Source organism: Zootoca vivipara, chromosome 8 (assembly GCF_963506605.1).
Source record: "Zootoca vivipara chromosome 8, rZooViv1.1, whole genome shotgun sequence".
Classification (NCBI taxonomy): domain Eukaryota; kingdom Metazoa; phylum Chordata; class Lepidosauria; order Squamata; family Lacertidae; genus Zootoca; species Zootoca vivipara.
In genome coordinates, this window is record NC_083283.1 from 5,761,711 (window position 1) to 5,786,476 (window position 24,766).

Sequence of the window (24,766 nt, forward strand, 5' to 3'; positions counted from 1 at the left end):
AGTACTCATAGAACTGAGCGGTGTTTGTTGAGCTTCAGGCAACACAGCAAGATGCAGTTAATAAAAAACAAAAAACCCGAAAGTTTCAACTTCTCAAATCTTCCTTGCAGGCACAGTGGAGGAGGAGGGGTGTGTGAACTCAAAGCCGCAGCACATTGCATCTGAGCAAGGTAAGAGCCTTACCTCAACTCACAGGGTTTGGGCTGTGCACATTGGTTCCCAATTGGTGGTCTGTGGGCCACAGAGGGTCCTCATAACCCACCCAGGGTATTTCATTGTCAATTGCTTGTCACAGTTTTCAGCAGTTGTATTTTTTTAAAAAGCCGACTTTTCAGGATTCCCTACTATGGTGTTGTTGACTACACTGTACCAAATTCCAGGTTCCTTGGGTAAGGCAGGGTCCCTCTCAGCCTTGCCTACCTCATGGGGCTGTTGGCATTACCTGAGATCTGGCAGATCTGAGTTCCTTGGTGGGCCATACGGAGAATGAGCAAATAAACCTCTGCCCTATGAAATGCACCTGCTATAAACCATTCTAGGCAGATCAGTTCAAAGCCAGGCAAGTGCAGACCTGCGTAGGATTTCTTCCCCACCATCCATCATGTGCAGAAGGGTTTTAGAGAAGGGCGTTTGTTATTTTTAAAGCCAGCTTAACTCGAGCGAATAATAAGCATTCTGAGGCTGCTTGGGAGTTATGTACCACCGCACTCCGCGGGGCTTGTTTTTGAGCGCGCGCCCGCCCGCACGCACCGATTGCAGCGGCTGCAAACTAGCCGGCGCCTATCTGCACACGCCGAACGTGCAATGCCGGCGATCCTTCCCCGCACCTTTTCCCAGGAATGCACCCCATTCTAAGTCTCCCCACCTACAGCGCTTGCCTCTGCATCCCCCAACGAGCTCGCCGCATCCACGAGGCCTTCCCTGCCCCCCGCAAGGTGCGTTGCGATTCCCGCCACTCGCCCCCGCCATTAACTCTCCCCATGCCCCTCTCCCTCCTTCCGATTCCTAGCGGGCGCCCTTCCAACAGCCCCCCACCTTCGGCCCAGGCTTCGAGCTGACGGCGATGCTGCAGCGTCACTGGGCACAGCAAGTTCTCCCACCTTCGCGGTGCGCGCGTTCTATTTCCTTGCGTGCGTAGCCAATCGGCGCGCTGCGGGGGGAGCCCTGCCCTCCCCCTCATTGGCTGGCCGCCTCCCCTCCCTCTTTCTCTCTTTTTCTACACCCCCCCCCCGCGCCCCACTCTTTGCCCTTCGCTCCTCAGGCGCCCCCTCCTCGCTAGCCCCGATTTGCATATTCATGAGGCGGGCGGGCGCGAGGGAGGGGCGGAAGCGGAAGCGTTGCGCGGAGACGGTTTCCGAGGAGCCGAGGGTATAAAGCGCCCGCCTGCGCAGCCCGCCGCCCGCTTCGGAGCCCGCTGCCGCCTCCGCCACCGTTGCCGCCCGGTCGCCGTGACAGAGCCCGACGCTCGGCCGCCCTGACCGCGACCCCGTCCCCGGACCGTGACCGGACAGGACCCGGCCTCAGCGGAGCAGCCCGGCGCAGCAAGCAGCCCGCCCCTGCGAGGGGGAGCAGCCGGGCCCCGGCAGAGCAGCGCGCTCCGGCAGGAGCAGGTACCGGCCGCGGAGGGAAGGGCCGCGGGGGTGGGGGCGGGTCGGAGGCGCGCGGTCCACACGACCCTTCTGCCTCGCGACCCTGACACGCATCGGCACTTGCTGCGAGGAGGGGTAGGAGGAGGGAGGGAGGGAGAGCGCAGGGGCGCCGTCCACACGGCCCTTCTGACTCGCGGCCCTGACACGCACCTGCACGTCGGAACGGGCCGCCGGGAGGGGTAGGAGGTGTTCGTGCGGGAGGGAGAGCGCAGGCGCGCCATTCATACGGCCCTTCTGACTCGCGACCCTGACAGGCATCGGCACTTGGTGCGAGGAGGGGTAGGAGGTGTTCGTGCAGGAGGCAGACCACAGGCGCGCCATCCATACAGCCCTTCTGACACGCACCTGCATGTCGGAACGGGCCACTGGGAGGGGTAGAAGATGTTTGGGAGGGAGGGAGAGCACACGGCCCTTCTGACCTGCGACCCTGACACCCATCTGTGTATGGTCTGGAGTCAGGATTGGATTGTTTCCCCGAGGCAGGGAGGGTAATGGTACGCCATCCATATGACTTATGTCCTGCATCCCTGACGCTCACCTGCATGTCGGAACAGACTGCTTGGGGTGGGGTTTTTCCTTGAGATGTACCATCCACACAACGCTTTTGTCCCACATCCCTAACATGCACCTGCACTTCGGAGTGGTCCTGCTACAACAGTCTTCTGTATTGTTTTCTCCCCCACAACGGTCTGGGGGATGGGCATAAGGTTTCACAGCTTTCCCTGCTGCTGAATGCCCCACCTTGAAACAGGTGGCATTTGGAGGTACAGTGCCTCTGCCCCTGGAGGTTTTACTCAACTGTTGTAGGTAAAATTGCTAAAGAAGTACCCCCCCCATGGAGATTTGGTTCTATGGGTTGTTGGCATTCAGGGGTATGTAAGTTCTATGTAGATGTAATGTAAACTGAGAACACATTTATTCAAGTACAGTATGTGCTTGGCTACATTTTGGAAAAAAATTAAGCAATCTTTAGGATTTGTTTTCGGTGTGTATTCTAGCTTTGCAAGTTGCCTTGTGTTGATAGGGTTAGTGGTTAGAGTGTTGGGTCTGGGCGAACAGGGTTCAAATCCCCACTCAGCTGATGAATCTCACTCAGTAACTTTGGGTCAGTCACTACCCTCCCAGCCTAACCTACAGTACCTTATAGGGTTGCTGTGAGGATTAAATTGGGGAAACAGATGCCACTAAAATCTTGCCCAGTATATATATATATATTTAATCTTGGTCTGTCTGGTGCTTGTAGGAAACCCACAAGCAAGGCCTAACAGCAGCCAGCAGCAAAAAAAATTTGTGCCCTTGGAATATGAAAACCATCCAACCAGGTCCTGGAATTTGGTGTGAAGACACATCGGGCCACCACCTTGGTTGAAGGTTTAGGTTTAGTCACTGGATGGGAGACATCTTAAGAACCACATTCATGTCACCTTGGGGGGAAAGTGGCATGTAAACATAAGGAGTAAAAATTTAGCGGGAGACATGTTTTTCTGGGTTTCAGGGTATCCTGTGTTTATACCCTGGAGTTCTTTTTTTGGTGTCTTAATGTGGCTGATAGCTCCATAGCCCCGTGTGGATTTCCCAGTCATTCCCTGCCACAAACCAGTTAATCTAAAGGCTGCCTGCTTTGTGGTTTTTTTTAATATATCTGTCGGACCAGCGGAGCAATTCAGGGTACCAAGCCCACATCAGGGTGGGCTTAGAGAGCAGAACTCTTTGAGAAAGAGACTGGTGGAGGAAGGGACCCAAAAGGAAACACACAAAGGGGTGTCTCTTTAGGAAATTTGCCTTGAAAGAGGATTTCATGGCTGGGGAGGGGGCATTCTTTTGGAAAGGTGTGCATTTGAGTAGGGGTGTGTGTGTCTCTGGGCGCCGGGGTGGGTGTTGGAGGAGTGCGGAGGCTGTTGTGTGACTGAGGAATTGTTGTTCTTGACATCCATCTGTCTTGGGAGACACTGGAGGACTGCGCCTTTGGGGGTGAAGTCAAACTGTTGGGGAGTTACAGATCCTGCTGTGGCTGTAGAAACCGATACAGGAGAGACATGTTTTGTTGCAGCTGGAGCAGATGAAGGCATCTGGTTGTGTTGCTGCAGATGCACCACGGCGTTCCTTCTTTCTGTGCTCCTCCCAGGGGTCATTCCTCCTCTGGTCACTGCTGTAGCTGCACAACCTGACTCTCTGTCTCCATGCAATGAGGTTGTCTGTAAGAGATTCCCACATGGCGGGGTTGATGTTGCCAGCCTTTATATTTGGAGGCATCTTTATAATGCAGAGTTGGTCTTTGTAATGCAGAGGGCAGAGGAAACCTGGAGTGTGTACATTGACTTGGAAGCGAAAGATACAAGTAGGGGGTTGGACTAGATGACCCTCGGGATCCTTTCCAGCTCTGCAATTCTTTGAACAGCAGATTCAAGAGAGGGACCCTAGCAAATGGGGTTCAGAAGAAGAAGGGCTGGGGTGTTGTTGGAGAGGAGGATAAGGCAGAAAGAGGGCTGGTGAGTTTGAGAGGCAGGGTTTTGGGACAAGGGAGAGAATTGGGTTTGGTGGGGGATGGAAGAAGACAGCCTGTGGAAAAGAGGGAAGACACATTTTTTAAACTATCCTTAAGATGTTCTTCAGGGAGTTCAAAAAGGTGAGCAGAATCCCAGCGGTTGAGTGAGAAATAGCTGCAGAAGCAAAAAGTTTGTTAATGGGAGGAAATAACTGGGGGTGGGAGAAGATCATAAGGTTGTCTGATAAGGCAAGAGAAGAGGAGAAGAGATCACATGTTGGGATCTGTGTGTGGAGCATGCTAGGGCTGAGAAAACTGACCCTAGAAAAATCAGGTGCTGAAGGGGCTGTAAGAGAACTTGAGAGAGAGAGAGAAGAGATTCTTATCTCTGCAAGGTCAGGTTGAGGAGGCAGGATGAGTTAAGTGTGGGCAAAGGGCTTGGGGTTTGAGACAAGGAGTTTCTTTCTAAAGCAGGACGTGCAACGGAGAGAAAAGGGAAGAAGCAAATAAATGTGTCGATCCTGGAAAAGAGAGTGAAATGAGGGAGGAACTTTGCTCCTTGTAGTGCTTCGAGTCGGCAACTATCAGAACAGACTTCGAGGGCGGAATACAGGGTGGGAAAGAATCACAGGGAAGGTTGCAGTGACTTGTGGCAAAGGGGGGAGTGTTTGGGGTACAAGAACAAGAGGGGTGCGGAAACCAGAGAAGTGGAAGGGGAGCAAAGTGCCGCAGATAAAGATCTGCTGGTGTGTTGAGTGTCATGTAGGTGACCAAATTGTTATTATAGGAGGAGGCAGCAAAGCATGAGGGGGATTTGTTGCCATCCTGAGAGGCATCTATCTACTGAGGGAGACTTGGAGGGCAGCTTTTGGTATGTACTAGCTTTATGTGGAGATGTGGCTTGTGGGTCATTGAATCATAGAATTGTAGAGTTGGAAGGGACCATGAGGGTCATATAGTCCAACCCCCTGCAATGCAGGAATCCTTTGCCCAACGTGGGGCTCAAACCCACAACCCTGAGATTAAGAGTCTCATGCTTTACCAGCTGAGCTGTTCCAGGTGTAGCCTAGTGGGTCAGCCCCATCTTATCTGTTGCACCCAGAATGTGTATTGGGTTTTCCCTTTCAGTGTTGGGGACCTTTCCTGCATGACAAAACTTTGTTTCATTTGGGGTTGGGCAGGTCTGGTAGGAGGAGCAGAAGCTTAAACTGGGTTTCATCAATAAACCCAGCAATAAATCCTGTTTTGTGTCACTTTGCCTGTAATGCAAATGGTCAATTCATTTTGCTGATCAGGTAAAGTGCTTCAATTTGCATATTTGTGGTTTGACCCCAACAGGGATGAAATTCTTTGCCCCCGTATTATAAATAAGCAGGAATAGCATGTGTTACAGATGCAAACAAAGTTAACTGCATAGGATTTCTGAAAGCAGGCATTCCCAGATCTAAAAATACAAAAGTAATTTTTGTGTGTGTCAAAAGATCTCTCAGATATTGTTTGGAATGTTGTACTCGAAGCCACATGAAATATATTGAGTTATTTAGGCATGACTGAAGTGTATTTAAAGAGAAATTTCTTCTCGGTGTTGGGAGGAAAAAGGCATGGCTGACCTTGAGGCTGCTCCTGGAAAAAGGCAATTTGTTTTCTTGATAACTATCTCCATAGCCCATAATGCTTTAACTGCATGTTATCCTTACACCAGATCCTTCACCGGTTATTTTCGTTGGTGTTGTCAGTGATTCCAGCTTTAGAGGAACTAAAAGGAGCGAATCTGGTAGTGCACGTGGATTGAGAGGCTGATTAGCTAGCTGCCTGTTAAGAGGAGGAGGAGGATCTGAAAGAAGCTCAGCAGCAATGCTTGGCTCTTGTATGTACTGTGTTGACTGATACCCAAACTGAGGGTTTGGTCTACAAAGGTATGTGGATGCCCACTTGTCCGGTACCTAGTGTAGCAGTGCTAATGGTATTATTCCTTTACTGCCATTTAACTTTTGAAAATGCATACGTTTAAAATGGCTTGCATTGCACTCTGCTCTGGCATAATTATCTGTTATGATCTGTATCGCATTGCACTGCCTGGCTTAAGCACTGCTGGTAATATTTGCTGAAAATCAGCCGTATCTTCTGCTGCTTGCTTTCGGCGCAAGTGGGCGGATATTGGCTTGGCTTTGGAACAGAAGGGTGAGTGTATCTCTAAACAGTCTGATAACTGGGAGGCGGGGGAGATCCTTAAGCTGTCATACTTGCTTCACAGCAATCGGTTAGTGTGTTTATATGCTCTGCCCGGTACATATTATTCTGCCCACAGTTGCTTCATAGATCAAGATAGCCTTGCTGGCGAGAGCTGTAGCAAAATTGCGAGCCGTGCTTTTTCGAGTAAGGCTGCACAATTGGGGCACTATGCCTTTAAATGAATAGTTCATTTGTAACAAACACTTCAGAACCAATCTTCCTTAAGGAACGGGCTCGGAACTCCAAAGGGGAAATTGTACAGTTTATGGTTTCTGAGCAATCTTGTTCTTTACAACAAAGAGTGGAGTATTTCGAGCTTCGTTTATGTTTTTGAAAGCGGTTATTCAGGGCTACTTTTTACTGGGGCCGCTGCCAAAAAGATGACAAACGCTGAAATGCAGGCACTTAAAGGTAGCAGCAACAGCAGAAGCAGCTGTTGTCTTGGAAATAAACATTAGGTTGGGGCTTTCAGGAGCACAGTTTCATCTAGTGGGCATTGGTTGTTTTTCTCAAGCAGTCCTTGAGACTGCTCCAGCAGTTGGAAAAAAAGGCTGATAAGTCAGGCAGGGATGCAAATGCTGGGCATACGTAGATGCTTTGCTTTGCACATTCAGAAAAATGAGACAGAATTCTGAGATGATAGAATATAGTACATGGTACGATTTGAGATTGCCAGGGATGAGGGATCGGTTTTGAATGCTGCAGCACATTAACAAAATATAAAAATTGGGGAGCAACTGGGGATAATTTCTCTGTTATCTGCATGCTAGTTTTTCTACTTAAGGGAGATTTTATATGCAGTGATGCTTAAAAATGGGGTTTGCATGCACACCCCCGCACTTGCATCCTGAAGTGGTACATTCCACCTCACAATTTTACCATCTCATTCTGCTGCAGGTGTTGGCCAGGTCTGACACTGTCAGGTCACTGGTCTCTCTAGCCCCCTTTTAACAGCTGGCGGTCGGCATCTCTGCAATCTTGGGCCAGGGTCTTTCCCCCACTTTGCTCCCTGAGATTCTTTCACTTGGGGATGTCAGTGACTGAATCCGAAATATTATGCAATGCAGGGCGTTAGTTCTGCCACGATGGGCACACTCCAAATATTGCATTTGCACTCCACAATTGTTTCAGAGAGTTCATCTGGCATTGTGGCTTAATATAATATTGCCCCAGCTGTACAACTCCCTTCTTGCAAACTCATGGGAAGGTTACATCATAATTTTTCAGCTGTTGCTTACACAGTGAAGGAGCCTGAAACCAGGCATAAACCTAGCTTATATAGACTGCTGCTGTTGTGCATGCTTCACAATTCAGACTACTTATTCAAGCAGAAGAGGCAGCAGGAACGAATAATCCTGTGTTTCTGCAAGTGTTTTTACTTGGCTTTGTTCACCAAGTGGCCCTCTCACCGTGTTGTTCGCTCCCTGATTTGAGTGCATTGTGTTTGGGTTTATTCATACGTCAGGCTTCAAGAGGATTGCAGAGGTTTAGCACTTTCCCCTGTTTTTAGCTGATTTATTACGGAGCTTTAATTTTTATATAATTTCAGAGGGTAACTGGCCACAGCTCGGCCCTCTACATGTTAGTTCAGGGACTGTTCCTTAAAAATGCAGATTTCACCAACTCCCTGAGACAAATGGTTCTACAGGTGAATTACTTTCTCTCCTTGCCTAATTAGCTTTGGCTTTAGAACATAAAATCATGCAAAGCCGGAGTAGGGAGTATTCATGGTTTGAACCATCCCGTGTGAAAGGAGCAAGGTGAGGAGTTTATAGCAGCTTCTAGAGTTCATGTTCACTTTCCAAGGATTTGGAGCTATGATTACCAGCGAAGAGTACTTAAAGATCTCTTTATGGAGACTACTTTAACGTAAGCTCTGCTAGGAATTTTGCAAATGCCAAGATAAAAGCTTAAGTTGTTAAAGCCCAATGTAGTTGAGAAGCTGGCACTATTTATACCTGATATGTGCTCGGCCTCCCTTTTAAATTAAGCAGTTCCCCTTTTGCATATGAAGATACTCAGATGCTTAGCCAAGCTCCCTTTCCTGCCCTTTTTTTTTCATCAGACCTGTCTTGCAGAGTGATCCTTCTTGACTTCTTACACCCTGCATTCCATCCACTTGGCTGGCTGAAGGACTAAAGTTCACCCCAAGGTCTGGGGCCATTGCCAAGGTCTTGGGAAAAAAATGTTTGTTTATCCTAGGGGAAGATGTCATTGGCTTGGCAGCTCACAGGCGTTGCCCTGCCAAGCTTGATTGTGGACTTTGATTGACTGCATAACATGGCCTTTTTTGTGCTTTTACTGGCCCCGTGCTTGGCTTTTAAACTTACAGATGGAAACAGGGGGGAAAGCATCTCATGTAGCTAATCTTCATAATCTTAGCCAACTTCTGATGTGTGGCATTGTGTGAACAATCTTCTGGATGGTGATCACATTGGTGTATTTGACCAGCCTTGTTTCTGCTACTCAGCATTACTGTAACTCTAATACAAGAGTTTGAATCATGTGTCCAAATAAAATACCGTAGATTAAACATTGTAATTGTTAACTGTTTACAATTGTTATAGTGAAATCCTATTTTTTTTTACTTTAAAAAAATAAAAAATAGCGCCTTATATGTAAAAAAGATACATAAATACATACATACATAGAATTATTTTTAAAGTCATAAAAATGTATTTTAAAATTATTCAACATTGCACTTCCAAGGGCTTCTTCAAATGTTAGCTTTTTAGTGTGTGCCTGATATAGCATATCTAAACACAAAGTGTTGGTTAAAACCAGGTATTTGATATATGCACCATATAAACACATTTGTCCAAGATCAAGGCTTGATTACAGCACGTCAGAGATTCTAACCATACTTGCATGCGAAATTAGTGTTTTGTAAGCTGTCAAAGTTAAAAGCTAGTTTCAGTACAACTTCATTCACTGTACTTTAAAGAACTGTAGCCACGGCAGTTTGTAGCAGCAAATACAAGTATTGTGGCACCTTAGACAAAGAACCTGGATTGTTGAGCCTGGATATTATACAAATGAAAGCCCTACATCAGGGGTCCCCAGACTACGGCCCGGGGGCCGGATGCGGCCCAATTAGCCTGCCAATCCGGCCCGCGACGACCCCCGCCGCCCGCTCTTACGGCGCGCAGCGCAGCAGCGCTCTTCCGGGTTGGGAAAAAGCGCCGAAAATCCTTTCTGCGCATGCGTGTGGGCCTCTCCCGACCCGGAAGAAGTCATTTCTGGTGCACTTCCGGGTCGGGGGAGGCCCACGCACATGCGCACAACGGATTTTCGGTGCTTTTTCCACCCGGGAAGCGCGCCGCCGCGCCAGTAAGCGCCCATGCCCACGGGCACGCACTCCCCCGCCCTCCGGCCCGTCGCGCGATCGGCGCGGTGGGAACCGGCCCAAACGCCGGTAAGTCTGGGGACCCGCGGCCTACATGAAGCAGATGGAGGGGGGACATTAAACCTGAAATGCAGCAGGGAACAATGGTTGACGAAGGGTGAATCTACATTGGTCGGCTATAACGTCAAAAATCCGTTATAAAAATGTGACACCAGAGGATGCTGCATAGTAGTGACCCGTCAGCAGTGTGAAATTGCATTGAGAGCTATATAACTTTTATCATAGCCTTTAACAGTGTTTTTATAGATCAATGTAGATCCAGCCCAAGTGAGAAATAAAGATAATAGGTAACAGCAGGTTATGTGTATTTGCTTAGGAAACGGAAACCTCGGTCCCTCTTCTTCCCCTTAACCTGCATATCAAATTGATTTATTGATTTAAAAAATATAACAAAAGGTAATCAATTTTTTTAGTTCTAAAGGATTTAGCCACTTGTTCTAGTATCTCAAGCATCTCAGAAACTGACTGAAAATGCTACTGCTCCAAACAAAGTTGTTAATAGAATGTTGTAGCTTCAAATATTGCCATTGGGTTAAATCCGATAGCTGATATTTATTTCTTTAAAATGTTTTAAAATGTTAAAAATTCATCTTTTGATTCAACAATAATTTAATGTATGTCTGCATATATGACTTGGGAAATATTCCAAATTTCTTAGGTACATGTTAAGCACCTTTCAGCCGCCTGCAATTTCTTGTGGTTTGGAAGCACTTGCCGTTGTTCTGGGCCAAAATTCAGGCAAATCAATGGACAAAAGGGGTCACAGGGAGGCTACATTGATCTGTGATGTCTTTTGAAGTGCACAAGGGAAGGCTCAAAGGGAAGCAAATACGTAGAAAAAGTTTAGAGTTCTTCTCTTGCATGCATGTTCGTTTTGAATGCATAGGGCATCCATAGTCAGAGCATTTCATCCTTCGCCTGCAGTCTGAACAGCATCTGCCCTCCCAGCAGAAGCCCTGCATAAATCTGAGGTCAATCGCTTGGCTGTTCTCTGAAAGCTGCTTCCATTAACATTATGATGTCATGGAACTTTAGAATCCTAATGTTTTCTGTTACAGAGTCATCAGAAGCTAAAAGCATCTCTGCTCAAACTTTAGACAGACCATCGTGGGTAGGGAGGGCTCTTTGGGATGGGGGACGGTAATGGTTCTGGAAAACAAAGTTCCATTCTGCTAGTCCATCAACCTGACTCTTGGTTGCACTATAGAGATGGGCCGTTGCGGACTGCATGTTGGAAGGAAGCAGAGCTTTCCTGCCATAATAAGCTAACCTGCTCCAAGGTTCTGGTCACTGAAACTTTTCAAGCCAGGGGGCAATTTGCCCAGTCCTGCCCTGTTTCAGTTCAATCACAGCTGCAGCGTGTGCCTCATCTTTTGGAAGCTGTCAGATGTATTTTGCAAGCCAGGCTGATCAGATTGGAGCTGGCCTAATTGCATTCCCCTTGGATCACTTGTCTCCTTGCATATACCCCTGCCCACGTCATATGCTACAAAGCCTTCACATATTTGAAATTCCATCTTGCTTCTTCAGGAAAATCCAGGGAGTAAACAAGATGTTGCATTCAGTCACGGCCAGGATCACCGTCCCAGAAAATGTTCCGATGAAAACACCCCACATCCCCGATACATAGATTAGTGCTATGTAGGCAGCAGTGTTAAAATCTCAGACAGCCTGTAAGACAGAGCTATTCCGCCTGGCCTTTAATTTGAACTCAGCCTGATTTTTTATTTCCCTTCTCTTCCCCCCTCCCCCCTTTTATGAAGATTACCCGCTCTGGGCCCCCACAGCTAATTCTCCCCTAGCCTCCTCGCTGGCCCAAGTGGTCTAATTTAGCCAGCTAGCCCTGGTGACTATCTAATGTTTATTGGATGGATTTTCCCCAAATTGATTCGTGAACTTGAATTTTATTGTTATTCATGCTTTTATACTGTATTTTATGCTGCTTTTATGTTGTATTACAATTAAGTGTTTTAAATTTGTTGGTAGCCACCCTGAGCCCGGGGTTTTTAACCGGGAAGGGCAGGGGTATAAATGAAAATTTATTATTAGGAAGCTAGGTGCCCAATAGCTCCTTAAACCAAAGTTTCAGTCGCCAAAATGGAATGTCTTGTTGACATTTTTGGGCAAGACATGTTATTTTTTAAAATGATGGACTGACTGAGATTGATTCTCAGTTAAACATCTGGTTAGTTCAGATGACAACCCTGAGCTGGGTTAAGAGCTTTGAGAACTGAAAGAAGAAAAGTCACTTGATCCAGGGACAGTCCCACATATATATTGGCCTATTCCGACCTCTTTATCTTAATGGCGACTTCTCCTGCTCAGGCTGCGCAGAAAAAGCATTTTGCTTCCAGAAATTCATTCCGAAGGTGCAGATAAAATGTAACTGAGAGAATTCTACAGGATGTGGTTGGTATTGGTGTGTGAAAACAGCCGGGGTATGATCCTCAGGCGTGCACCTCCAGATGGTGGAGATGTCAGGCGCCATCCTGGCACCAGGCATCTTCACTTGGTTGCAAGTGGTCGAACGCTAGGTGCGAAATGCGCCTGGCGCCTGGCTAATTTCAAACACTGGAGTCAGCCACTGGTGGGTATATTTATTGTGGCATCTTTGTGGTGGTTCTGTAGCAGTTTAGATTTGAGCATCAGTCTAATCATATTTACAGGTATGAGAGATTCTGTGGTGAAGTATTTACGCTTCAGCAAGTGAAGCATGCCAAATTTTTGAAAGTGTGGAGCTTGGTTGTCCTAATTCTCCAGTTAACCAGCTGGTATAGCTTTTTTAAAATAGCGCAGTGATTGCACAAACACCTCTTAATTGCTGGGAAAGATTCAAATGGTTAACTTCTGCGTTCCAAACTAGACGTGACTTCAAAGTTGCGTTAAGTGTGCCACTTTTTGTTTTGTTTTTAATGCGAATAGAAGGCACAGAAGATGTTGGTCTTTTGGATCTCAGCATGCCTCTGAAAGTGACACATTCTTTGGAAATAATTCCCACACTGAAATCTAGTTTGACCCTTACAGTTACCACGAAGCCAGAGTATGTGGAATTTGCGTAATAGGTAGAAAGTTAGCAACAGGGAGTTTTCATGAAAATCTCCTGTTGTGAACCCCCTTTTTAAAATTGTTGGTAACACACTATTGTGTAAGCTATTCCCAATGGCCCATATCTATAATCCCCATTAAAAATAAGTTTAATAGAACACAAGTAGCTTTCTGAAAATAAGCAAAGATTTACCTTTACTAGGTTTGTCTATATGAACTGGTTTTGTTAAAGGAAATGTATCAATAAGCTGTTTCCACTTTGGTCCCAGCAAATACAGTGGTACCTCGGTTTAAGAGCAGCCCTGTTTACAAACTATTCAGTTTACAAACTCCACAAAACCGGAAGTAGTGTCCTGGTTTGCAAACTTTACCTCAGTCTAAGAACAGAAGCCGAGCGGTGGAAGGGCACAGCGGTGGGAGGCCTCATTAGGGAAAGCGCGCCTCGGTTTTAGAACAGTTTTGGTTTAAGAACGGACTTGCGGAACGGATTAAGTTCATAAACCGAGGTACCACTGTAAATGTGTATTCTGGTGCCAAGTTGGTCTAATCTATTGGCTCCTCCATGTTATAACTATCTCCCTGTGGAAGGCTAGCTTGTGCGAGAGAGATTTAAATCTAGCTCTTCCCTTTGGTATGCTAGTCTTCTGCATGCAGGGAGATGGTTTTCTAGGTGGTAGAAAATTCACAGCATGCTGTTTCCCCACCCATAGGCTGAAATGTCAGAGAAGGGCTTTACCACATGTTTTTGTTGAGCAAAACACCTCAATTTTCCATAATATTGGTCTCAGATTTTGGGAGGAAACCTTGTAAAAGTGATTATGATTAGCTTTTCACATACTGATGCTAATTAAAACCTTAATGTCAACAGTGTGCTTGGCACTGCTCAGAACTTAAGTGGTGGGGGCCCTGCCAAGAAGAATTGTGGTGTGCAATCAGGCAAGCTACCTTGTTCCATAATTTGCACTAATTCTAATCTTAGATCATATTCTTTGGAGACTATCGAGCTCTCTGGTGGTTAAAACTTCTAGTCAACAAGCCTCAGCAGTTTAAACCCTCGAACACAATCCAGCAGCTCTGGGTGCTGTGAAGCCAGCATTTGCTTTGGGGGGGGGGACTGGAAATGAAAGGCATACTGCGCTTACCCTCAAGTTATGGCTTCCGGATTTAGTTGCAATTTAAATCCTAGCATGGTTATGTCATAGTAGTTGCTTGCTTTGTAATTAGCATGTGCTAATGACTTACCTGGAGGCTTATAAACTTTCATACTATTGTGTATACTTAAAGGCCTGCAGACAAAAAAAGAGTAATTATTCCAAATTGGAACGTGAGCCTTCCTCACACCTTCAAGTGCTAGTTATGTGCATTTCTCCCCAGGTTGCTTTCCCCGCTTAGGCTGCTTCCTCTGGCCTGATCCTTTACACTAACTACTGTGTAATGTTCTCTGTTCCAAATATACTGTAATTTTCCCGGGCTTCCTGGCGTCTTCTATGCTCCTTGACTTGCCACCCTGTGGTCAGAGTACTGTTACTCCCTCGAACGTGAAGGTAACTTGGCCGATCATCATTGACAGATGCCTCACTCTCATTGCCGGAGTAGATTTAAGGCAGCTTTGTATTTAAACACTTAGCTGGTACTCCTAGGCGCTCTATCGCCCTTTCACGCATGCGCAAAAGCGCCGCTCAGGTTGCGGACTTTTCGGGGTGTGAACGGCACCCCGGAACGGATCGGGTCTGCAACCCAGGGTACCACTGTAGACTGGAAAGAGAAGTTGCTGAATTGCAACTTATTACCAAACTTAAAACCATGGAGAGACCTGGTCTAAAGCGAGACATTGGATTCTTATCTCATTATGCATGATAAAGCTATTTTTAGCCATCTCACCCCTTGCTTTTTCCTGTAAGACCAATTGCAGTCCTTAACCTAGACAGCATCTTAAAAAGCAGAGACATCACCTTGCCTACAAAGGTCTGTATAGTTAAAGCTATGGTTTTCCCAGTAGTGATGTATGGAAGTAAGAGCTGGACCATAAAGAAGACTGATCACCGAAGAATTGATGCTTTTGAATTATGGTGCTGGAGGAGACTCTTGAGAGTCCCATGGACTGCAAGAAGATCAAACCTATCCATTCTTAAGGAAATCTGCCCTGAGTGCTCACTGGAAGGACAGATCCTGAAGCTGAGGCTCCAATACTTTGGCCACCTCATGAGAAGAGAAGAATCCTTGGAAAAGACCTTGATGTTGGGAAAGATGGAGGGCACTAGGAGAAGGGGACGACAGAGGACGAGATGGTTGGACAGTGTTCTCGAAGCTACGAACATGAGTTTGACCAAACTGCGGGAGGCAGTGGAAGACAGGAGTGCCTGGCATGCTATGCTCCATGGGGTCACGAAGAGTCGGACACGACTAAACGACTAAACAACAACAACAACAAACAGTTGCAAACAGGTTTGCCACACCTATCAGCCAATCACCCATTCCCACCACCCTTCTGAGTAATACCCCTCCCCACCCTCTCACTGTATATAAGGGTCTGGTGACTTCTGTTTCAGTGTATCTGAAGTAGTGTGCATGCACACGAAAGCTCATACCAATGACAAACTTAGTTGGTCTCTAAGGTGCTACTGGAAGGAATTTTTTAATTTTGTTTCAACTACAGCAGAGCAACACGGCTACCTACCTGTAGCTAAAAGCATGTTAGAGATCTATGCTCTGGGCTGGTCCTCAAGGTTTAAAAATGTGATATGGGGGAGGAAGACCAATAAAGCAAGGTTGGTGTAGAAGTAATGTTTTAAAACTCCAACTGCAGGATGTTCAATTCCCTAGCTACATAGAGAATGTGAGGAAGAAAAGACACACAGTTTGAAGCCTCAAAGTGCTTGCACTAGCCAGAGGCTTCTAAACGTAAATTTGGCTTGCACATTTCAGATATTGGGACCCACAAATTCATTTTGTCGTGGAAGGTGTCCTTCCCTGTGTGGTGAACATGAGTCCCTTGCTCCCTGCCTCAGATCTAGGATCCTCAGAACTTCTCTCACACTGCACTTTGGGATAGTAGCTCCAAATTGCCTCCTAAGTTCAGTGTGAACTCCAGCAAGGAGCCCCCTCCCTTTCCCTGAGTCCTGGTATCCAAATCGGTGTACTTTGGTTCATACCGTTTGATGGCAACCTCCATGTACTCAAGTCTTGGTTGTAGCATTAAAGTATTTCTTTGACGTGGTGGTCAATATTAAGTTGTACTGATCTTACAGTAGGGGTGAGAAGTGGAGTTTTTTTGCTGGAATCTCCGTTAACTTGTCTGCCTTTGTTTAAAGGGGAACAGTAATGTTTTTGTAGCCGAATATGACACTCGTGTTTTGCTGACCCTGCATATTTTCCCTCTTCAGCTGGCGAGCCTTCTGTTGCACGCACTGCTGGCTCATTAAACGAAAAAACAAAAAAGCCCAGTGACTTCAAAACAAGTCCATTATCAAGTGCCAAATAACTGGAGGGGAGGGGTGAATTTAAAGACAAACCTCATGAAGATTGTCTGTGCACTTAATTTCTCCCATTCTTGCCCTTGGCCTTGCCCTGGCCAGCTTCCAGTATGCTGTGGTTCAGTCACTCAATGCCATGTTCCAGAACTGTGAAGCTGACCACCCTAGCAGTTAATTTCCTGAAAATTCTGATCTTTTTTGCAGTAGTGTGTTTTTCACAGAGAACCTGCATTCGCTGCTGTAAAAAATGTTCCTCTGATACCCGATAGGAATTAGACATTAAACGTCGTTGAGGCAGGATCTGGGAGCATATGGGTAAAATAAATTCCGGTGCTTCTCATGCGTACTTGCTTTGCATTAGCACAGCATCTAACTTCAAAGCTGTCACTGGCCACAGTGCTCTGTGAATGAGGATGGGGCATCTTTTTACACCCCCCCCAATCTATATAGTGCAAGCCCTATATGGCTGGCATTGGCCCAAGCTGTTTGTAATTCTGGACACGTCCATCAGGGCAGTGTTGGGACTTGGACCTCTTTGAGCCCAGGAGCCCCCTAGACCTGGGAACAGCCTGAGCTGCGTCCAGGGGGATGTGAGAGCCTCTGTATTCTTTGCTTGCCCTTGTTTCCCTCTTCTGATAGTGAGTGCAAGCAGGGCCGCCCCTACGTGCAGGCTGGGTGGCGCAGGGCACCATGGCGCCGGCCCGCCAGGAGGGCGCCGCGAGCTGCGCCCACCCGCTGGCCGACCGGTCCGCCGCGCAGCTGCGCCTGCCCGTCCGCCTGCCGCGCAGCAGCGCCTGTTGCATGCGCGCTGCGCCCACCCGCCCACCACACTGGGAAACGGGGTGGGAGGGCGCCGGAACGGGGCGGGAGGTAGCAGAAGTAGCAGAACGTCAACACCAACTGTCTTGGAGAAGTGGAAGCTGACATTCTCATTGACCCTAGTATAGCAGCAGTGGCCTTCATGCCATCAAAAACCTTCTCTAGCAAGTGCTCATTCCCTGTGTCTTTACAGTGTAAAGAAATGTGATGATTGATTGATTGATTGATTGAATGCCATACTCACTTTTCAGGAAGGCATGATATATTTTCTCTGTTGGCTTTTCTTTTCCTTTATGTCTTATTGTAATTTTATTGGTCTTAGCCGCCCTGAGCCCGGTTTTGACTGGGGAGGGTGGGGTACAAATAAAAATTTATTATTATGTTTACTAGTAAAGGGATAGCTGCGTGTGTCTTGGATGCTAGCTGGGGTGATCCCAGCTGAATGACTCGGAAGTCTATGTGTTGTTGCTCTTTGCCTGGTCTGTAGACAAACAGCCTCTTTTTTGTGATTTAACATCCTAGTTGTTCAGGCGATTTCTACTTAAGCACCAGCTTTGTAACAGCTACAGCTCTATTCTGGGAGCCGGCACATGTCTCCCTCGGAAGAAAGTGGGTCCTGGAAGAGGCAGCCACACTTAGCTCTCTGCTGCCCTGCACTTCTGTGTGAAAGAAGACAGTGGGGATATAGAATGATGCTGAAGTCCCTATCCTCTGATTTGGACAGATCTTGGAGCTTGTGACTGATAGCTGGAAAGCTCAATGATCGCCATACTAATTTTTATGTTGCCAAATGAAACTGGAGACAGCTGCTTTGCACACATAATTTGATACGCATAAGGAGCTCTAGTTATCCTGGAGTCTTCTTAGGGCCATGGCATAATGGGTGGGGACACAGCAGAGGGGTCAGCCCCCTGCTCCTTGCAGGATGAGGCTGCAGAAATTGTTTTTCTAAAGTGCCTCCAGGCTTAGGGCTGTTCAATATCAGGACATATTTGCTGTCTGCCTGCAGATTTGCAATGTCATACCTTGGGTTACAGCTGCTTCAGATTGTGTTTTTCCAGGTTGTGCTCCGCACCAAACCTGGAAGTACCAGAACGGGTTACTTCCGGGTTTCGGCGCGTGTGCGCAGAAGCGCTAAATCGTGCTTTGTGCATGCGCAGAAGCACCAAATTGCGACCCATGTGTGTGTAGACGTGAGTTGCAAATGCTGCGGGTTGCAAATGTGCCTCCCGCACGGATCACGTTCGCAACCCGAGCATCCACTGTATAATGATCGAAGTGTCAGTAAGGACACATGAGGAGGAGGAATATTGTATTTTTAAAAAGGTGGGGTGATTTAGGGTGGTGGATTTGACCCATGAACCCTGTACATATTATAGACAGCTGAAAAGCAGATGTACCTGTTTTTAATATTACCAATCTTTTGTTAAGAACCTCAGAAGAGCCTGCTGGATGAGGACAAAGGCTATTCGCTTCTTGTGACCGATGAGGATTAACCAGAGTGCCGTATTTAAGTGTGTTCATTGTATTTAAACAAGCAAGTATGCACAAGTGCTCAGCATCTAAGGCACTCCTTTCCTGGAAAGTTCATTAAAGACTTCCAAAGACAGTGTGAGGCCATCTGGTTAAACGGAGACTAAACAAATGGGTATAAGTTTTGTAAAATAGATTTCCTCCCCCTGCCTGTTTTAACTGCTGCACATCCTTACTTTTATGGATTCAAAACACAGACTTAAATAGTTTCCTATTATTTCTTGGTCGTGGTATTTAAACTGTTAGTTTAAAACTAGTGTTAAATTGGTCTAGTGTTCTAAATAATATTTCTGAGCTGTTGCTTCCCCCCCCCCACAAGTGGTTTGGGTTGCTTCTCTATTCTAACACCGTAGAATGCTGTCCTACTCTAGGGTAGTCATATTTAATTCACAGAGCAGAAACCTTGTATAATAGGGATTGGCCCAAATTATTTCGCAGCAAGAGCCACTAAGAAATAGGTTGTAGATTGTTGTTGGCATCTATTTATCTTGAGAGACAATGGAGTGCACCTTCAGGGGTGAAATCAAACTGCAGGAGAATCACAGTGCCTGCTGTAGCTGCGGAGACCAGTAACTTGTGATGCTAGATAGCCTGCAAACCTCTATTTGGAAGCACTGGAGTCAGGCTTCTGATTGCTGAGCTGTTGATCTGAACTTGGTGTTTCAACACTGTTGCTTCATTTTCACTTCTGTTTGTAAAAAAAGAAAGAAAACAGAAAACAAAACGCAGCTTAAGCAACTTTTGCTTCCTGACTGACTCGCCGCACTACAAAGCTAACATAGATCTTGGAAATATATGTTTAAAATGCTACACTTTCATCTAATGCAGAATGCTTTATTAATCTGCCTGAATGAGTCATTGCTCTACTGATAAATTGAAACATTATTTACATAAACAGATGCATTGTACTCTGAGTTTCCAACCCTTCTACAGTATTCAGAAGTTAGTTAGTTAGTTTGCTTGCTTGCTTGCTTGCTTATACCCTTCCTTTCCCACTGACCGGGACTTTTGTCCACAGATCAATTGTTTTTTACCTGGGCTTGTAAATATTCCTTCTATCCATGTGAAGTTTTACACTGAGACTTGTCAGCAGAGTGTGCAGCAGTTCAGGGATAAGCTGGGAGTTTGGTGATCTGCCTAATAACGTAGCATTTATTGTGTGCATCATTTTCTGGACAAGTTCCAGAGCTACCTATTGTAACTGAACAGGTGACGCGAGAAACTCGCCCTTTGAACTCTAGAAGATAATAGTAGTCAGGCTATAACTGCGGTGTTGAAATAATCCCGTATTCTGTGCTGAGGACAACAAAATCCTGTGACCTCAATACATTTTTGCAGACAAAGAGAATTTCCTTATTTCTGCACCATTCTGCTCACGCAAAGAGAAGGCATGCTGAGCCCTGAACAGTGTTCAACACCCACAGATGTCCAAGTTTCTGAGGCCCTCGCTGCATGTTCTCAGATTTTATCTGAGAGGTGGAAATGTTTTAAGTACACCTTACAGATCTGTAGTGAAGTGTTAAATCTGTGTCTTGGCTGCACCACTTCTGACCTGTAGGTGGGGGCTCATACAGTTGAATAGCCCTCCATGCAGGAAAAGGAATTATCTGCTCTCGGAAAACTCATTGGTATTATGAGAAGCTAGGGGCTGTGAAGCAAGCCAGGCGAAGACTAGAGTGCAAGTGGTGCAAGCCTCGCTCTGAATCTGACTGCAGTTGAACCTCTGTTTACGTAACCCTCTGGTTATGTAAACTTCAGGATGCGCGTATGGCAAACCCAGAAGTATTTTACCGGGTTTCACCGCATGCGCAGGTTGCGGAAACCTCAGGATCCGATCAGACCACCGGAACGGATCCCATCCGCAACTGGAGGTACCACTGTAGTGGCCAAAGGTCAGTATTGGGGTGCTTCTGGATCTTGCTTTCCCACTGAATGCTCAGGTAGCCTTGATGGCTAGGAGCTCCTTTAATCAGGTCTGGCTGTGACAACTGCCGTTGTTTCTGGGCCCAGGATAGCTTGAACACAGTAGTCCAGGCACTGGTGACTGTAGCATGGGACCACTGCAGTGCACTTCATGTCAGGGTGGATTTGATTTAAATCAAAGTGATTTAAATCACGATTTAAAACACGATTTAAATCACTAGTCAGTAAGGCTTGATTTAAATCATAGTTTTCTACATAAAGACTAATTCTTGATGGTATAACTTTAATATGCAAGTAGATGAAGATTTTTAGAATAACAACTTTTCATATTAGTTTTTTATCCCCAGTTTAATAGGTTAATCATTCATATTTGGACAACTTTACTGTTGTACTTAGGAAGGAGAAAAATAATCATTACCTTAATAATAACAATTTAAATAGATTTATTCAACTGAAACAATAACATTACAGCATATGCTGTTTGCTTAAACAAACATGTTTGTTAACTAATTTGGCTAAACAAAAACAAAAAATATATATCTTAAGAAACTTAGACTGTCAGCCCAGCCTACACATGAAAAACTTAAATACTGTCCACTCCAAACAATCAGAAAAAATATTGTTTCTATTCTATTCACTGAACTTCTTGAAACTTAGCACTGAAGGGGTTGTTTCTGTATTCATAGGTTCGTAGAACAATAGGATTAAGGTCTTTTTCTCAACTCTGTTCGTGTTATAACATTTTTGCTGTGAAGAAGAGGCATGTGATCTCTGTTGAGTCAAATTCAGTTTTGAGAACTGCAAAAGTAAACCAAGCATCTGTGATAATATCTTGTAGGCAGAGAAACTGCCCAATAATCTTACAAAAACCTCTGGAAGAGCATGACATTGTGAATGGATTAATATAATTTATTTACCCCAAAAATTAAACATATACAACCTTATTCTACATAATTAAAAAACTAATCTTTATTTCATGATGGAATAACCTTTGGATGGTAATATATTTTCCTCAAAAAGCATTTTATTTTTAAAAAATCCGATTTTTTAATTTTTTTTAAAAAAAAAACATTGATTTTTATCCACCCTGCTTCATGTGGGGTTTTGCTTGTCCATGCTCCAGCAACTGTAGTTAGCGCCGATCTGCAGAACCGGAACTTTTAAATCTGCCGCATAATGTTCATTACACACTTGCAAGGATTGTATCTTCACTGTGAAAGCACCTGCACTTTGGGGGCCCCTGCCCACTGACATTAGGCAGGTCCTTCCACTGTACAGTGGTACCTTGGTTCCCGAATGGCTTGGCTCCCGAACAGATCGCCTCCTGAACGCCACAAACCCAGAAGTTAGTGTTCCGGTTTGCGAACGTTTTTTGGAAGTTGAATGTCCGACGCGACTTCCACGGCTTCCGATTGAGTACAGGAAGCTCTTGCAGCAAATTGGAAGCCACGCCTTGGTTTTTGAATGGTTTCAGGAGTTGAACAGACTCCCAGAATGGATTAAGTTCAAGAACCAAGGTACCACTGTACTGTTTTTGGTGTCTGCTAAAAACACTTTTGTTTAGGGCAAGACGTGTAAATCTGACATGTATTTTAACATGCAGTTTTATGGGGTTTGTTTTGATCAACTTCTTTTTAGCATCTAGTTTTCTTTGTATTTTTTTAATGTCCATTTTATGTAGATCACTCTGAGATTTTGATGATAATATAGTGCATAAACCCTGTTAAGTATGTGAGAAGGTTGGGCTGGCATGTTCTTCCTTGACATCTAGTTTTGTATATGGATGGAAATGTATTTGTATGGAGGAATGCTCAGTTATGTTCATCCCCACCTGCAGTCTGAAGTGGCGTAGCCCAGAGCTGGGCTTGCTTTCTCATTGAGGATCTGACTTTTAAGATTGTCCTGCAAGCATTCCAGTCTTAAGCCGCGTGGAATACAACGAGTGCCAGGGGAGGATGTTCGTTGGCATAGCATTACCGCTTCGGGGGTACATCATGACCTGCGTTAAGAAACCATGGACTCAAAATATCACCCACACGCCCTGCCAATAATCGCACATAACGACAAACACTTTAGTCGCTAAATTGTGCCCATGTGGCATAACAATACGGCAAAAATACTTAGGGCCATGGCAAGCCTTTCTGTTGCATGTGTGGACAGGGCATGGATCCTAACAAGGAAAGTAACAAAGTGATTCACTTTTTATGTTGGGAGGCATACCTATTGAGCAAGTGGAATCGCTAATGAAAGCATTTAGTCCCACCATATCATGTGGCCAGGATCCAGCACGGGCAAGTCTCTGGCTGCCTAATATTTTTTTTCCATGGAGTTCATTTGCATGCTAATCCTGTATGTAGCAATTTGTAGAACTGCCCTTGCAGGTGTCGTTACTGCGCTCTGTGTTTTGTTCCAATGGACCAGAGCCAGCTTTGAGATGCTCTGGAATTGGCGCAAAAGCGATATTGGCGCTGCCTGCACAAGTCCTGCATCTGCTCAGGACTCTCGCCTGCTAAAAATTGGTGCCTCCAAGCTCCCCTCCTCTCCCTGCTTCTTCTCTTTGCCTCCTGCCAAGCTCCCTCATCTCCAACCCAGGAGTTGGTGTAGCCCAGGTCCTAGTCTCATTCTCTGATCATGCAAAGAGTGGAGAGCAAAAACAAGCAGCACACCTTGTCAGGACAAAATAAGATAGAAGGAAATTGCTAAATGGAAGGCACTTCAGTAATGTGATGTCGAGGTAACATACTGGATCTGTCCATTAAGTTGGGCTGCCTTGAGTAACCATAAGCCGTTGTGCCAGAGCAGATCTCAGAACTGCACTAAGTCCTTTTTTTTGTTTTGGCGTCCTTGAGATTACTATGGCAAATAGTAATTAGCTGTAATATGCAGTGCAGTAGTCCTGTGCCAATGTAACAGGATGGGAGGAAAGAATTTGCTGTAGTTCAAAACTTCAGTATTTGCTGACCTGGCACCATTGCAAGATGGTAGACTCTTGCTCTATTCCATTCTGCTGGAGCTGTATGTGGCATGAAGAGCCAGACTGGCCGATATTGAATGAGAAGATGAGCATCAAGTAATCCCCCCATGTTGCACAGGTGGCTGATTTCCCCCCCCCCCTGCAGCTTGTGTAGTTCCTCCTGCCAGCCCACCTCCATGCCAGGGATCCTAGTAAAACCTGTCTGGAGCTGTTTCAACTTTCTATTTAGCTGTTGCAACATCGGCTTGTGTTCAAGAACACTCAGAAGGCTGTACCTGGATTTCCAAGGTACAGCTGACTTGTTACCCGCTGTAGAAAGCTCTGTGTATCTGTTTTTGAAGCAGTATGTGCACAGACTTAAATGAAAAGTGTGGAGGGCGGGGTAAGGAGAGTATATTCCATGGCAGTTGTCTCTATCTGTGCACAAAAAAAGCAAAGCAGAGGTCAGTGCACAGACTCTTGTTCTGGGCCTGCAGGGGGCCAGGGAAATTAAGTTTATGGTTCTCGCATCTGCAAAGCCATTCCAAGGAGCCACCAGGCAGGATGGCTGGGGAATGTAAGGAGTTACGGTGTAGGAATGTTGTAACGTTTTGGCTGAGCGCTTCCCAGCATCCAGACACTGGGTCCTCGTGCACATGGGCCATCTTCCAAAGAAGAGCTTTCCTGCCAGTCAGCATCATGCTACACACGATTCTGATGAAGCTGGCTCTTAGTTTTGATTAAATTTTACTGCTTCCCTTTTGACCATGGCTTTTTGACATCCCTAATTTGATGGATTTGTTTCTCACAGTAAAGCAGTGCCAGTAATGGAATGCATGAGAGGGTGATGGATAAGGCAATATGGTCTTCCTCGCCAGGCTTGCTAAGATGAAAAATAGCCTTCTTAGGTAATGGGCGCCTTAAAAAGTATCCCCCCCCCTATGAACTCTTAAATTTGCATAATTTTTTTAAAAAGCCTTCATTCCATTTCTCTTCTTGGACCCAAACTTCTTGTTGTTTGGTCGTTTAGTCGTGTCCGACTTTTTGTGACCCCATGGACCAGAGCACGCCAGGCACTCCTGTCTTCCACTGCCTCCCGCAGTTTGGTCAGACTCATGTTCATAGCTTTGAGAACACTGTCCAACCATCTCGTCCTCTGTCGTCCCCTTCTCCTTGTGCCCTCCATCTTTCCCAACATCAGGGTCTTTTCCAGGGAGTCTTCTCTTCTCATGAGGTGGCCCAAAGTAT

General features: G+C 45.9%; 1 protein-coding gene across 4 annotated transcripts in view; it reads left to right on the forward strand.

The window, feature by feature from the left end:
* Positions 1-1,308: 1,308 nt before the first annotated feature.
* Positions 1,309-24,766, forward strand: part of SLC45A4 (solute carrier family 45 member 4) — a 95,571-nt gene continuing 72,113 nt past the window's right edge. For all 4 annotated transcript variants that reach the window (XM_060277571.1, XM_060277572.1, XM_035124407.2 and 1 more), the window contains exon 1: positions 1,309-1,610. The gene's annotated coding sequence lies outside the window, so the exon portion shown is untranslated. The remainder of the gene's footprint in view (positions 1,611-24,766) is intronic.